The sequence below is a fragment of the Rattus rattus genome, chromosome 11 (assembly GCF_011064425.1).
Source record: "Rattus rattus isolate New Zealand chromosome 11, Rrattus_CSIRO_v1, whole genome shotgun sequence".
Classification (NCBI taxonomy): domain Eukaryota; kingdom Metazoa; phylum Chordata; class Mammalia; order Rodentia; family Muridae; genus Rattus; species Rattus rattus.
Window position 1 is genome coordinate 13,099,087 of NC_046164.1, and position 16,196 is coordinate 13,115,282.

Sequence of the window (16,196 nt, forward strand, 5' to 3'; positions counted from 1 at the left end):
GTACTCTCTACCTGAGATAGACTGCGGGTCCTTTGGCTATTTTACATGTACTTTACCCAGTGACAAGATCCAGGTTTTATAGTCTGATGGTGAGAGCCATGATAGAATTGGCTGATCAGTCATGAGTGCATTCGTGAAGTACGACAAGGCTCAGGATGAGACAGATCATTGGAAGACGCTCCTCTACCACACATAACCGCCGTTAAGTACCAGGTAAATGCTACTAACACATGCAGCCTTCAAGCCAGCTAACAATGAATTATCACGCTTTAAAACGAATTCTAGAGTCATAGGACTGTTCCTCACGTAGTCAAAGGAGAACGAGATGGGCCTTTTCGTTTCTGTATCTCGTGATATACCCATAAAATGTTTGTACTGCATACAAGGCACTTTGGGGTTTGCTGAGTTTTTGGTTTGCAGGATAAATAAGTGAACCAGGAACCCTAAAACCAGTTTACTAAATTTGCAGTGCTGTTAACCACTTAGGGTTCAAACTATTGAATCAAAAGACAAAGAAGAGTGTGACTTTCTATAATGATGTGAGGTACACTCCTAATCATGAGGGACTCACAGGGCAACATAGATGAAACTTTATATTTTACCTTGTATAACCTCCCATTCAATCTTTAGTTGGTGGTTGGTCTGGTGCTCCTACGTATTCAAATGTTAGATTCTGTACCCCAAGATCTGGCTCCTCCAAGAGGAGGAGACCAGTCTTTGTTGTGTAAACCTTATTCCCCAATGTAAAACTATTGGCTAAATAAAAATGGCTATACCCAATTACCAGGGAGAGTAGAGAGAGGTGGAGTTTGAGATAACTGGACTGGAGGCCACAGGTCGGGACCACGAGGAGGAAGAAGGAGGCCAGTGAGGAAGGATAAAGGAGAATGAAGGAGGAGGAGGAGGATGGGGAGGAGGAGGAGGATGGGGAGGAGGAGGGGGATGGGCAGGAGGAGGATGGGGAGGAGGAGGATGGAGAGGAGGATGGGGATGAGGAGGATGGGGAGGAAGAAGAGGATGGGGAGGAGGAGAAGGATGAGGATGGGGAGGGAGGAGGATGGGGAGGAGGAGGGTGGGGAGGGGGAGGAGGATGGGGAGGAGGGGGATGGGGAGGAGGAGGAGGAGGGGGAGGAGGAGGAGGGGGAGGAGGAGGAGGAGGAAGAGGAGGAGGAGGAGGAGGAGGAGGAGGAGGAGGAGGAGGAGGAGGAGGAGGAGGAGGAGGAGGATGAGGAAGAGGAGGAGGAGGAGGAGGAGGAAGAGGAGGAGGAGGAAGGGAGGAGGAGCAGGAGGAGGAGGATGGGCAGGAGGAGGATGGGGAGGAGGAGGAGGATGGGGAGGAGGAGGAGGAGGAAGAGGAGGAGGATGGAGGAGGAGGATGGGGGGAGGAGGATGGGGATGGGGAGGAGGAGGATGGGATGGGGAGGAGGAGGAGGATGGGGAGGAGGAGGAGGATGGGGAGGAGGAGGATGGGGAGGAGGAGGAGGAGGATGGGGAGGAGGTCTCCATTAGATGGGGTGGACCAGGAGCATGTACCAGAGTGAAATGCATGCCCAGGATGGGCTACTGCAGCAGATGTAATCCAAGCAAGATTCAAACAGCAAGTACTTGAGTAACACAGCTGGGAAGTAGACTCAGGTGTGATTTCCCTCATAATTGTGCTGGAGCTGATAGCACTCTGCCTTGATTAGTGGGGTGCCGGTCAGGTCATTTTTACAACTTACAGACCTCACTAAGCTCTGTTTAGAATTGGTTTTCCTGAAGCCATATCCATGAAACGCTTGTTTCCTCTCTGCCGTTGTTCCTTCAATGTCAGGGCTCACTAAGAGCAGGTAGGTCATCCTGGTGGTGGGCAGCTTTGAGAGTAGTAGCAGTGCCATGATTCCAGCAAAGACAGCCATCTCTATGGTTACCTTGAAGGCAGTTGTCCCTGCCTTCAAGGACAACTCATAGAAAGTATTCGCTTTTGTTATAACCAACCACTGAATCCAAAATCCTTCAAAGGGCCAAGTAAATACTCAGAAAAGTCAGCTTCCCTGCTTCCCGAAAAACCTGTCCTTTCTGTGTCTAAATATCACCATCATCCTCATACCGTTTGTCTGTACATAGTTTCAGGTCTCATCTCCATCTGCACTGTTTCCTCTGAATGCACTTCAGTCTTCAGTATTCTCAGCACATGTGGTCCTGAACTAAATAAAGCCATGGTACTCTGGGTGTCAGGGAAATCTGGGGTAGGGCTACCAATACTTTCCAACATTCACATGCTCACTCTGTGCTCCTGTCACATAGTTGTCAATTCGGCTACAAACCCATTTTGTATCATATTGCTTTAAAACAGAAAGAGAATCCATGGGCTGCTGAGATGGCTCAGAAGATAAAGGGGCTTGCTGCCAAGCCTGATGACTCCAGTTTGAATCCTGGGCCCCACATGGCTGGAAGAGAAAACCAACTCCAGCAAGTTGTCCTCTGACCTTTATCACACAGAACTAATAAATGGAAACATTGTAACTGTGCTTTTCTGACCATCTTGTTACATGTTTTAGAATTTGTATCCAACCGACTGTTAGGAATTGCTGCGTTTATCCCACCAATGAGAGTAGAGGGAGGGTGGAGAGGGCCCTACCACCTTACTTGCAATGCAAAGGGAGATGCCCAGCTTGTAAATGCAAGCTTTAAATTCACTTCTCAAGGTCAGTGAGTGTAGCAACAGGAACTGATCACTCGCTTCACAGAAAACCTGAAGATCTTCAGCCAAATATAAGTTAGTTAAGATTTTTCAAATCTCCAAAATAAAAAGATAAGAAGAAATACGATAGCTAGGAGTCAGAGTAACTCGTGATGGCCCTTCCGGTGGAGTCAGGTGACCTCTGAGGTCAGTGTAGAAATGCAGTCATCCAGGCAGACTGCACATCCTGATGGCGACATTCAGGCCCCAGGACCAGCTAGCACTCTGGTCATTCTCCTTAGCTGATTCTGTCCTCCGAGGTCAAGGCTGCAGCTCAGCAGCATCGCCTGCTGATGCTGCCTAAGAACATAGTACCTAGATTCTGCCAGTTTGGCTGGTGAATCTCTCACTCTTCAATAATTCTGCATCTGTTCTCACAGAGGAGAAATTGGGAGGCTTATCCTTGGGTAAATACTGAGATACTGACCTGGCCCTACAGATAGTGGACAAACCTCAAGGTCCTGAGGAATAACTGAAGAACTGGGTTTCTCCACAGCTGAACCACTAGTTAAGTTCTCCTGACATTGTATTGTGCTCTCCCTACCCCATTCGCTAAGGATGCTGGCCCTGCTGCTCTCTAGTGTATACTCACGAGGAGACAGTGTGCACTCTCTCCTGTCACATTCACATCAGAAGTAACAACATCCTGACAAGCTTACTGTAGTGTCTCTGTCCTGGCTAGGAAACAACACTGAGTGCTAGTCTTAAAATCAGTGTCCTTGTTGGGTTTATTATGCAACACAGAGTAAAATCTGATTTTTATAGTGTATGACAATTAGAAATCAATATACTAATTAGCAAATTCTAGTCTTTCTATAAATAATAAATTAACCACCACACCATCTTGACCATGTTTCTGAACTTTACCTCATAACATAAAAGAGTAGGGAGAAGCCTCGTTAAAATCTCCATACATTATAACCATACAAATACATGACTTTCAACATTAACCAGCTGGTTTCAGTTTTTAATGAGACAATGTTCAGCTCATTGTTTCTTAAAGGCCCCCCGGGGTGTTTCTAGTCAACCTCGAGGTCACGTGGTACCTCTTACAATCTCTTTTCTCCAACAGAATGGCAATCCTGCCTGTCTACGGCTGTGTGGAATATTGCGAGCGGGGTCATCGGATATTATTTGACCCTTTAGTATAACACTTTTGTGTGAGACTTCAAAGTTAAATGACAAATCCTAATTCACATGTGGCTAGCACTCTGGATTCCCAAGGGTCCTGTAGAGGCCCAGGAAAGCCTTGTCAGGCAGAGCTAGGGTGGTAGCCATCTCCTGCCATTCATTGGATGGCCAGCTGAGTTGCTGGAAGATGTGTGAGTTTTCTGTGCCACAGCGATTGGTGCCACCCTCCACATTACAGGTTGGTGGAACGCAGCTGTGGCCTCCACCGTTGACTCCCTATATCCTTGACACTGTGGTAAAGTGACATAATCACCTCCAGGCACCCACTTCCAGCTCAAGGTTCTTCAACTTTAGAGATGAGCATGTGTTCATGGCTGTTCTGGATCTTCCAGAGTTGGGAGCTCCCTGAAAAGCCCTCCAGGAGGCCCAGACAGTAAGCCCACTTCTCTGGGTTTCCAGTATGTGAACAAGAACACAACTGATTGTGTCAAACCTCCATCTTCAGAAAAAAAACTATCTTCCTCCTTCCTTGACACCGGCAGGCACTACAAACCCCCATTCTCAGCAGTTCCCTCCTCCTTACTGGTCTAACAAACCCATCTGCAGACCGCCATTGTTAATGCTGCTCGGGTAAACCGGCGTTTGATGGGTTCCCTTTCCTATGAAGTCATCTTTAGTTCATGGCCGTGCAGTCTTGATTTTTCCCCCCTTTCCCTATGGAGATAAAAATGGAGAAGCACATCTTTATAGAGATTCTCCAACTACTTCCTGGAATATTTGCTGAAGGACTACAACCAGTGTTATGTAACTGCAACAGTTATAACTATAGCTATAACCAGTGTTCTCTAACTATAACATGGGTTACTGACCCACCTCTACTATTACCAGGTCAGTTGGTCAAAGGAATACGCAGATATCTGTTACTATGCTCGGGCCACTTAAGCCTGTCATATGAAGCCACAAGTCTATGCTTGTCTCTTTGTGTACATTTATGCGAACGCTTGTGTGTGCACACATAACTGCAGGCAACTTTGATTCTCAACAGTTTTATCCTCTAACAATCTCGAGCACCGACTGCAGCGATTTTTTTTTCTCCAGAGGAAGAATTATTTATTTGAATATTTTTCTCACCACCTCCCCATTAATATTTAAAATGTTCTTAATCATAACATCATTGAGGTCCCAAGGCTGGATCCTCATGTGTCACCCCTCAAACAGTTAACAATGAAACACCATTGGTGCACCTTAAATATTCTAATGTATCACTTGTTCCAACCAAATTCTGCTGTAAAGCTTGAGCTTTATTTAAAAGCGCACAGAAGAAAATCACAATCAGAAACCTCTGCTTATCCGGTGCCTTAGAATGTCTAGCCTTCATGACCTAAGAAGACAAAGCCCTACTTTCTCCCGTGTGAACTGTTTCTGAATCTCTCAAACACACGTCTGCATTCTTCCACCCGTTCACAAGCTTGCTCATAACCTCAGAGCAAAGGGAAGTGGGAGAACAACTCGAGACAATATTGCTGGAAGTCAGGACGGTGATATTAAAGGAAGAGATCTAGGATCCACCTCACAAGAAGACATCTTGGAGGGATGGCGGTGCACACACGTGTGTGCCTTAGTTTCATAGGACAACGCAGAATTTACTTTGTTGTCAGCTTGACCACATCTGGAATCAACGAAAACCCAAGCAGCTGGATTTGCCTTTGCCTTTGAGGGAGTCCCTTGACTGGATCATTTGAGGATGGCCAACCCACCCTAATCTGGGCCACACCTTCTAGTGGGCCAGCCCACTTAAAAGACCATGGAGGGAGGGAACATTTGCCTTTTGCCTGCTGGCCCTCTCTCTTACCAGAAAGCTCATGTATCCTGCTCCTGAGGCACCCCTCTGGTCTAGAACATAATTCTTCGGGATTCCAGCACAGACTGAAGACCAGCAGCTCTCTGGGAATTCCTCAGGACTGCAGCACCCTGTTGAGACATTCAGTCTCCTGGGCTGATCAACTGCGGGATTCTTTCTGGAGACAGCCATCGTTGCACTGCTGGGACCACAGTTTGTAAGCCCCTCTGATAAATAGCATTTGATATCCTATCAGTTACTCTCCTTCTGAGAAGGCTGGTGACACGGACGATGGAGCTCACAAATAGGAGACTTCTCACAACTCTGACACTGGGAAGGCTGAGGCAGCAGGACATACGGGGTCAGCGTTTCCTTGCAGATCTTGCTCTGACCTCACACGGAAGAAAGGCCTGGCTGGTCACTGGGCTTTTCATAAAGCGACTAATGTCAGCTGTAAAGGCAGACCCTTGGGACCTATCACCTCCTGGGGTGCCCAATGGCTAGTCCTGTCATATGGGTTTCAAGATGGGAAGGGATGGAGGGCATCGGCTTTCCCATGACAGCTCAGCATAAGGCTCATTTACAGTGTTCTCTCCAGTCAGAAGCTTGCCAGAGGTCAAATGACAAATCTTCCAAATTAGGATGCTCGTTTTAACTTTCGCAGGACACACAACACAAACACACATACACACACAGCATATGTATATATGTGTGCTTGTGTGTGTACATGTATATGTGAGTGTGTGTGTATATGTGCATGTGGGGGGATATGTGTGTATGTGTATGCATTTGTGTGTGTGCATGTGTGTGTGATATATGTGTGCTTGTGTGGGGGTGTGTGTATGTATGTATGCATGTGTATACGGTGTGTGTGTGTGTGTGTGTGTGTGTGTGCTTCTCTGTTACTGTGCTGCCCCCACCAAGAGAAAATGAGCCATTTAAATGGTATCTGCTTTGCACTGTTTTATCAATGCTTCAAATATTATGTTATTGTGGTAGTTTGAGCATGGCTGGGCCAGGGAGTGGCACTATTAGGTGGTATGGCCTTGTTGGAGTAGGTGTGGCCTTGTCGGAGGAAGTGTGTCGCTGTGGGAGTGGGCTTGGAGACCCTCCTCCTAGCTACCTGAGGATGCCCAGTCTGTTCCTGGCTTCCTTCAGATGAAGATATAGAACTCTCAGCTCCTCCTGCACCATGCCTGCCTGGATGCTGCCATGCTGCCGCGTTGATGATAACAGACTGAACCTCTGAACCTGCAATCCAGCCCCAATTAAATGTTGTCCTTATAAGAGTTGCCTTGGTCGTGGTGTCTGCTCACAGCAGAAAAACCCAAACTAAGACTGTTACTATAGTTCAAATTAGTTTTTAAAATGAATTCAATAAAAGACTGGAGATTCACTCAATCAGGGCTTCTGCAATTGGTAACCAAGAAAAGGCTCTTGCTGCCACAGTTGAGGACCTGAGCTGGATCCCCATGACTCACATGGTGGACTGAGTGACCCAGCTCACCACACTGTCCAGGGACCTCCTGGTGTGCATCATGGGAGGAACATTCTCCCCCAAACAAGTGAATAAACCTAATAAAAATTTTAAAAGAAAATTCATTCTGCTGATGGTGGAAAATTGACAACAGTATAAAGATAGTCATGATTGCATTCTAAATCTTAAATCATTTTCAATATCTATATTGGGTATGCCATTCAAAAGGCCATAAATCGATTCAATTTGTTTGATGAGTTCTGGCTCATAAAATTATTTCTTGAATAAAGACATATTTGATTGAAGGGAAAAAAACCCAGCATTTCCTTAAAAATGAAAATAAAAGAACTTAAACCCACATGCTTTTACAATGTGCAAGGCCATAGGTTTGTTCCCCACATCAAGGAAGGGGGGAAGGGACTAGAAACAGAGTGGGAGGGGAATGAAGGAAAAGAGGGGGTAGGGGAGAAGAAGAAAATGGAGATTTTTATGTCACAGTATAAAAATTAATTAAAATTAATAATGTTCTCAGTTTAGCAGAATCTTTTCCTTAGTCCTTTGAGTGCTTTTAAATTGAACTGTTATCACCTGTGTTTGGTATTTCAATATTTTAATTTCATGTTATTTGGAGTATCAAAAGTTTCATTAAAAAATTGAATAAAAGTGACCTTTTCAGAAAAATACTAGCAAAATGAGATCACAAAAGCAGAGAGTTCGTTGGTTGGAACTCTTAAAGATATATGAACAATAGCTATGCTTGTATTATCTTTTAAATACCTTGATTATCAATATAAGTACAAAATTTTATTCGTTTTTATATTTTAACACATTTGTTTAAAATGAGTTCCAACAACGGTAATTTTCCTTCTGCTAACACATGTCAGTGCCCAGCCTCACCGTACAAGTCTCCAGATTTAAAAAGAATGGCGTCGCCCCTCCGTTCCTGCTCACTGTATTCTGGTTGGAGTTTTCTGTGCATTATCCACAGAGGCAGAACCACAAAACGCTGCTCTTAGGCCTGGGGCTCCAGGCTCACCTTCGGCCATTTCTTGCCAGTGGAATTCAAATGGAGATTAAATGTAAGGTAGCTCAGGGGTTTAAGAGTACTGGCTCCTCTTCCGAGAGGATCTGGGTTCAATTCCCAACTGCCCACGCTGCAGATTACGACTGCCTGTAACTATATGGGATGAAAGTAACTAAATCGTTTTTTAAAAAGAAGAAGAACGTAGTCTTCCTTCTCTTGTTTATTTATGATTCTTATCAGGTTCTCACAGCAACGCCGATGTGCATTAGCTCCTAGGAGCTGTCAGAACCGGGAAAGGAGACTGTATTGAAGGCACCTTCTTTCCTTTGTGCCTTGCTCGTTGGTAAAATGGTGCCTCTCAAAATAAGCTCCCAGGCAAGTGTGCTGTGTCTAAAATAACCTGAAGCCGGGAAGTGCTCTCGCGGCTCGCGGGTTGGAACCGTTTCTTGATATCTGTGAAATTGATGGGGAACGTTCATTGGGCCACAGGAACTGCAAATGGTTTCCGCGCACAGGATGTGGAACCATGAGAAGACTCAGCCATGGGCACAGCCCAAGGGCCAGCTTTCTCTTCCGGAAGCCCACCCAGGACAGCACTTCTGACTGTGACTTCTGTCTGCCAGCGCACGTGGCACTGCTAAGTGAAGATCCCAAACATCCCCAGCCTCCCAAAGCCGGGTATTAGATTGCTTGGGTCCTTGACGCGCTTCAGCTCTTACGTCTTCTTTCAGGCTGGAATTTACAGAGCTGGCGTCTGTGTGATTGGTTCTGTCTGTAGCAGTTCATTTGCATCATGATCGTTAGATACTCAATAACCTTCGCCCTCTATTAAAGCTTCCTTGCCTTTGAGCGTGCTCGTTCAAGCACCCCAGGTCCTAAAGGATTTAGCACCGCGTGCCTCATATGTTTGTTGCATGGAACTGTATTCAACCCTACTCCATGTTTACTATGCAAGTGTTGAGTCTGCCAGGAAAGGGCACTGAGAGACTTAGAGTGTAAAAGTCGTATGCAGTCTAAGCAGCGTGTTTCAACCTCATGCTGTTACAGGTGATGCAAATGTTTTACTTCTAGCACAGATCTTTCTCAAAAGCCCTAACTCACGTGTATCAGTGAAGCCAATCTCTAATCGATGTCTTAGAAATATCACCAAATTAACAGGCTCTAGACTTTATAAACATTAACCTTACATTTGTCTTGCAGTCTTGGGCTTAAATGCTGCTTGGTTTGAGCACGGAAGTCATATTGATTTTTTTTCCCTCCCATTATTTCCTCCTGTCGGTATCCACTCCAGACAGAAGCCTGTTTTTCTTTCTAATGTGTTTTCTTTCTGAAAACATACTTGGATGTTTTCATGTCTGGATGTCGGCGCCATCTTTGGCCATACGATAATGAGATGAAGGGCGCCCTCCAGTGGTGAACTACGGTACTGCACATGTGCGGTTTTTGCACCTGGTGTCAGTTGGCCGTTAATATGCTAATGAGGGGCGGTACCATGCTAGTGAGGTGATTCATTCTCCGCCAATCCCTGGAGGACAAGTAGTGGGGTGATAGTGGGGTGATCTGTGCCCCACCAATCCCTGAGAGATTATTAGCATACTGTTGTGTATATAAGGCGAGCGACTTTGCAGCTCGTGGTCCCCTGTCCCCTGTCCTTGTTCAAGAGAGCTGTACAGTAAAGGCTTGTTCGCAGAAGAATCCTGTTGCCGCGCGTCGTTCTTACTGGCGAGACGTTGGGCGAGAGACATAGATAGGTCACATTTCCTCCCAACTCTTCCTCCTAACTCTTGCCAGATCCATCTTCCTACACTCCGCCATACTTGTGGACTTGGAGCCAGCAGCTGGAGCAGTTGACCTGCCAGGGGCCACATCCTTAAAACTGGCTCCACCTCCATCAAGCGTCAATAGCTCTTCAGCTAGCACATGTAGGGGGTCAGGACTCCCTGCCTGATCCATGCTGGAATCCTGACAAAGTTAACCTTGCGCAGATCTTGTGCAGGCAAACACAGCGGCTGAGGATTCGTGAGTGTGGTGGTCCTGTCATATCCAGAAGACACTCTTCACCCAGATGCTTCTAAATCTCTGGCTCTCACATTCATTCGGCACCCTCTTCCTGAGCCTGAGGGAGAGTGATATAGATGTCCAGAACTCTGGAGCAGTGAATTGGTGTGCTCTCTGGTTGGTGCTGTGTTATTACTGACCACGAGCTCTCTGTCCAGCCTCCATCAGCTATCCCAGTGGATTTATTATCCAAAGAGATTTGCTTGCCCGGAGGGCTCCAACTCTCTCCAACTTGTGACCTCCTGCCTGGGCTTCCCAGGTGGCTGGGGACAGTGGAGTGGCAACACTGTGCCTCACCTGAGGAAACGGGTTTTACCAGCATTTGGGTTTTGCTGGAAAGAATGACAGAAAGACAATGGACGTCTATACATGGAAGGTCATAATGTGATTTTATTTCCAAGAAAACAAAAAGGAAATCATGGTAGGTTGTATATGGTACAGGGTCGTGAGGTCATAGGACCAAGGAAATGAGGCATCACCGCCTACAGAGTGCATTACCCTCAGGAACAAACAAAACAAAATAAAATAAAATAAAATAAAGGAATTGAGATAGCTTCATTTCTTAATAAAGAACATCCATACATAAGACCTTATGGCATTTTGCCTACTTTTGTTTTGTTATCTAGCTCATGGGCATATGGAAGGATCATGGAGAAGGGCAGACAACAAGAGAGGATGTGAGGAAATATCACTGCAGGATGAGAGAATGGATTTGGGGATCTGATAGGACCCGGACAGCTCTGTAGAACAATTCATCTGCTCTCCAAAGCATAGTTAGGAAAAGCCTGCTTAGCGGGGATTTATCTCAGCAGCTGGACTAACCGCTGTATTTTTCCAAACAAGAACTATAATTCTCCCTCAGATTCTATCACAACATCCGGTTTTATTGAAGTTTCAAGGTAGGAGAAAAAGGCCCCACGAGTTTATGATCAAATTACTGGCAGAGTGTGGTGCCAGAAACGCAATTAGTCAACAATTCCTCCATAAATTTTGTTTATAGGTTGGCGAGCACTGCGGAACGTTGATGGCAGAGAGTGTTCTGTCTGACACTAAATATTTTGAGGTCGTTATTTAAGAGACAAGGCAACAGCATTTTACATGAAGGCTGACAGGCAGGATTCAAGTACCACATTTACATTATGAAGCAGGGCTTCAAAATACCAACTTGGGAAACACAGCCAATCATGACACAGGGCGTGTGTGTTAGATCAGAAATCACCAATGAATGTAATAAAACACCAACCTGGAATTTAAGCCCAAATGTATCTGATTCCTGTTCGGCCTACACTTGGAAGGTAAACACTGCCTTAGCAACAAAGGTATCATATGAGCTAAGTCAAGCAGTGGAATACACTGAAATGTGGGAGCTCAGAATGGGGTCATCCAAAAAAAGACTCAAGTGAATATCATCCTAAGTCTTGTACTGGTTATTTAATCTCAAGTCGGGGATTTTTACACCGTCCGTTACCACCCACTTCTCAGGTAAAAGACACACAGCCCTTATATTGATAGTAAGTGTTAATCAGGACTAGAGCTGGCTGATTCTACCCTTTAAACTACTAGAATCTGCTTCCCCATCAATAACCCCAAATTATAACTTAATATGTCTCACCTGGGTTGCTCTTAATTATAATTGGTCAGCCCTTGTGGCCATGTTTCCATAACTCACCTACCCCATGCTCTCTCTCCCCTCTCCCTCTCCTCCTTCCCCTCCCCCTTCCCTTTCTTCACTCCCTCCTCTCCTCCCTCTCTCTCTCTCTTCCTTCCCTCATGGTCTCTTCAGACCCCAAGCCCAGGAACCAAAACCCTAAACCCTACCTATCTGTGTTCTTCCCAGCTTTTGGCCACTGGTATCTTTATTCACCAATCAGGGATAACTTGGTGGGGCAAAGTTACATGGCATTGTATACAAGCAGATTCTCCAGTCCCTGGGGACAACCAGGACTTGGGGGCCAGTATTTAGCATTATAATACAAGCAAAAGACCAAACCTTAACAAAATCTAATGCTCATGTCTTCAAAAAGGCCTTCTCGAATCATCTGTGTGTGTGTGTTCATGCATGTCCATGTATATTTGCATGTGCATGTGTATGTGTATGTATATAATATATAATAACTTCAGTAGTGAAAGCTGTTTTCTAAACTATAAATAACAAAAGTTTTGATCGACCACAATTAAATTTTTTTTATTTTGTCTTTAAAAAGGAGTCTCTAAAACTTTTATAAATTTAAGATTCAATTAAATTACAAAATTTCATATCCAAATATAGTATAAAATCTCCCATCTGCGACATGATTTTTATGCTTGCATAGCTAAAACCATTTGCAGTGTATGAGTTAGAACAAGAAAACAGTCTGATCTGACCATTGGCAAAGAAGTATGCCTACTGACTGGTGCTCAGAGGAGAATCTAAAGGGTAAGGACCTCGCTTTGTAGGCATTCCACATGTGAATCCAGCGCTCCCAGGCGGGCTGCTGCTATCACACATCGGTGTTGATCCTGACGGCTTGCCTAAACTCTAGCTCAACCCAGTCATTGCTCCCAGTGTGGCACTCAGTTGAATGATGTCCCCCTTCACAGCTAAACACTCGGTCACACACCCTCCAGAAGCTACTCTCATGAAAACCACTGCTAACCTCTAAATAAGGGAAATCCACAGGATCACAGAACCAGATGAAAACCTAAAAACATAAGGGACAACCAAATGAAGATGTCCCACGAAAAAGACCAACGACCCCCCGAAACATTCTCCCAGGCAGCTCTGACTGCTATAGGAGGGCAGCCACGGTTCTAAGTGATAAGTTCTAAGTGATAAGAGTTTCTGCTCAGGCGGAATCGAGATGCAGCTGCTGTCAATGCTGTGTGTATTCTGCCAGTCCTGTGTGTATTCTGCCAATCCTGTGTGTATTCTGCACAGGCTCGGTTTGCTCACCTATTGACACTTGCGACTTCAAATATTTGAAGGGGTCTCCTGTCTCCCTGGTGACTTAGCCTCTCTCTAAACTGACTGTCTCTGGGTCTATTCCCAGCAACATCCTCTCCTTGGGACATCTTCAAGAGATGAGAAAACATGTTCTTCTAGGTATGCATTTGTAGTTAACACATTTAACCAGACAGGAGCACGTGTCAGGCCCCTGGAGGGAGACTACCATCCCTCCTGCCACATCCATTCTGAGTTTTATGTGTAAAATTTCTAATTTGAACCTTGGTTAATGTGAATTAACCATCAAACCTTGTGTAACTGCTGTAAATGTGCCATGCTTCGCTCCACCGCTTTGCAAACGTCCTTGCACCGTGAACGTATGCAAATTTCCCATCTCGTACTTCTCTCAGGGATGCAAGCTGCTGATAATATATAGGTGTTTCAGATTTTCCTAAGAAATAAATGTCAGGAAATAGAAAACTATTGCCTTTGGTGGCGATAATCCTATATTTTCCTCATGAGTCAAATGAATGAAAATTGATGTGCACATCCTGGTTCATATGGTTGCACTTTTCACATACATACATGCACAATAAAAATGCACAAGCGCGCGCGCACACACACACACACACACACACACACACACAAGCAAACGCACGCACGTCCACTGGCTGCTGGAATCTTGGTAATTACTTTCCCAGCTCCAAGTTCTGCATCCTACCAGCTGCATTCTAACCACTGCAGAATGCTGAGAGCACTGTGCGTATGTGTGTGTCAGCAATAATTTTCGAAAAGGAAGAAAAAAGCAGGCTGCAGACTTTTTGTAAATAGAAAACTGAGTATCCAGACGAAACTCTAAGCTAGAAAGACCTCTGCTAATTCATCCAGGCCTTCGCTTACACCTGTGAAACTGAGCCCTAAGGAAATTAACTTGCCCCAAATCACACAGCTTCTTTGTGTTGGGTTCAGGTTTTGTGCCATGTCTCTACTATGACTAAGCCACTTTTCACATGGTTAATCAATTGTGAAATCATCCTGGAAGGACGCCATTTCCCTAGAGATGGTCCAGGTGTCCTAAAAATCATGAGACGGTAATCTTGTGGGGGATGGAGGTGTTAAGAGCACATTAACACCTAAGGCGCAGGGACCCGCTTACTTGTAGACTAAGGGAAACACTACGCCACTGCCGTAGGGAAGCAGATTCTATTTACAGTGTCAATATTTCATAGCAGCCCTGTCTTATCAAAAGAAGTTTAAGGAGCTGAAAAGGTGGCTACGAGTAATGCCCTCAGCAAAGGACCTGACTTTGGTTCCTAATGATACACATCAGGTGGCTCCCAACCACCTGTAACTCTAACTCCAGACAATCCCACTCCCTCTTGTGGTCTGAGGGCAACAGCAATCACATGCACACACACACACACACACACACACACACACACACACACACACATTTCAAATTAACAATAAACGTTTTTTAAAAGCTTAAAATGCATATAGCAGAGAATACCAGTCATAATTTGCTTTAAGCTAACAGCTTCCAATCAGGAAAAGAAGCCACTCCTGGATAGCCAGGGAGCAGACCCAAATAGTTCATAGAATTCGTAAGAGCAAGCCAAGCCCTGTAGCATTTACTGACAGAGACCACATGTTTTAAAATGCATGCTGGACAACCTTATGAGCTCAAGATGAATAAAAATATCATGATATAAAACCCATGTTATGAAAAATGAAGGAGCACTATTTGTATTTAGAAAGAAATGTCATGATTAGATCAGAGAACAACTTTCTGTCTAAATTAGAGTAGTAACTTATTGTTTCCGTGTGTGTGTGTGTGCGTATGTGTATCTGTGTCTGTGTGTGTGCACATGTGTGTATGTGTGTCTGTGTCTGTGTGTCTGACTGTCTTTGTGTTGCTATGGCTTGAAAGAGGAAAAAGTCACTTTTTAATGAGTATCAAATAATGTCACACATCACAGTTTGATTATACATTAGAAAATTTAATCTGCACACAAATTTACTTGCCCTACGATGTTGGCACTATTAGTCCCATTTTACGAAGAAGAACTGTGAAGTTCAGGGGATCTCAGGCCCCATTTCTAAGGAACAGCAGACGCTAAGCTGAAATCCCCACGTGCTGAATGTCAGATTCCGTAGTCCTAGACCCACAGGATGTGAAGACACTGAGTCCTCATTAGAAACTGCTGCGTCCGCTGTGATTTGCCGCCTACATTATATATTAAATAATCTGTTTTTCATGCTATGAATTCTACTATTCTCATCTGAGTATTTATAACCAACGCAGAGAGATTTACTTCAGTGTACAATAATAATAAAGTAATAATATTTCATTAGAATATTATTCTTCTCTGGGGAAAGGCACCTTAATTGTTGGAAGAAGCATAAAACAAGATGTGGAGTTCCTTCTGGAAAATTCTGTTGGGACAAGGCTTGCTTTTATCTCAGTGGTCAATGTTAAAAAGTGGACTCCCTGGTTTATGTGGTAGATAATATGGCATACGTTTAAGGAAGATAAGTGTCTTAGGGTTTTACTGCTGTGAACAGACACCATGGCCACGGAAAGTCTTATAAAGGGAAACATTTAATTGGGGCTGGCTTACAGGTTCAGAGGTTCAGTCCATTATCACCAAGGTGGGAGCATGGCGGCATGCTGGTCACTGAAATACTGCTATCTGACATGTTTCATAGACGTTATCCAAGATTCTCATACACTGAAAAGAAAATCTAAAGTCTGAGGCATGGTGCAGGAGGAGCCGAGAGCTCTACATCTTCATCTGAAGGCTGCTAGCAGAATACTGGCTTCCAGGCAGCTTGGATAAGGGTCTTAAAGCCCACACCCACAGTGACACACCCACTCCAACAAGGCCACACCTACTCCAACAGGGCCAAACCTTTTAATAGTGCCACTCCCTGGGCCGAGCATATACCAACCATCACAGTAAGTATTATACTTCTCACTTGCAGCAAAGATTAACATTGCAAAATATAATTCCACTAACA

General features: G+C 44.8%; 1 protein-coding gene across 4 annotated transcripts in view; it reads right to left on the reverse strand.

Annotated features, from left to right (window-relative positions):
* Window positions 1-16,196, reverse strand: part of Mapk10 (mitogen-activated protein kinase 10) — a 270,635-nt gene that overhangs the window by 71,999 nt on the left and 182,440 nt on the right. The window lies entirely within an intron of this gene.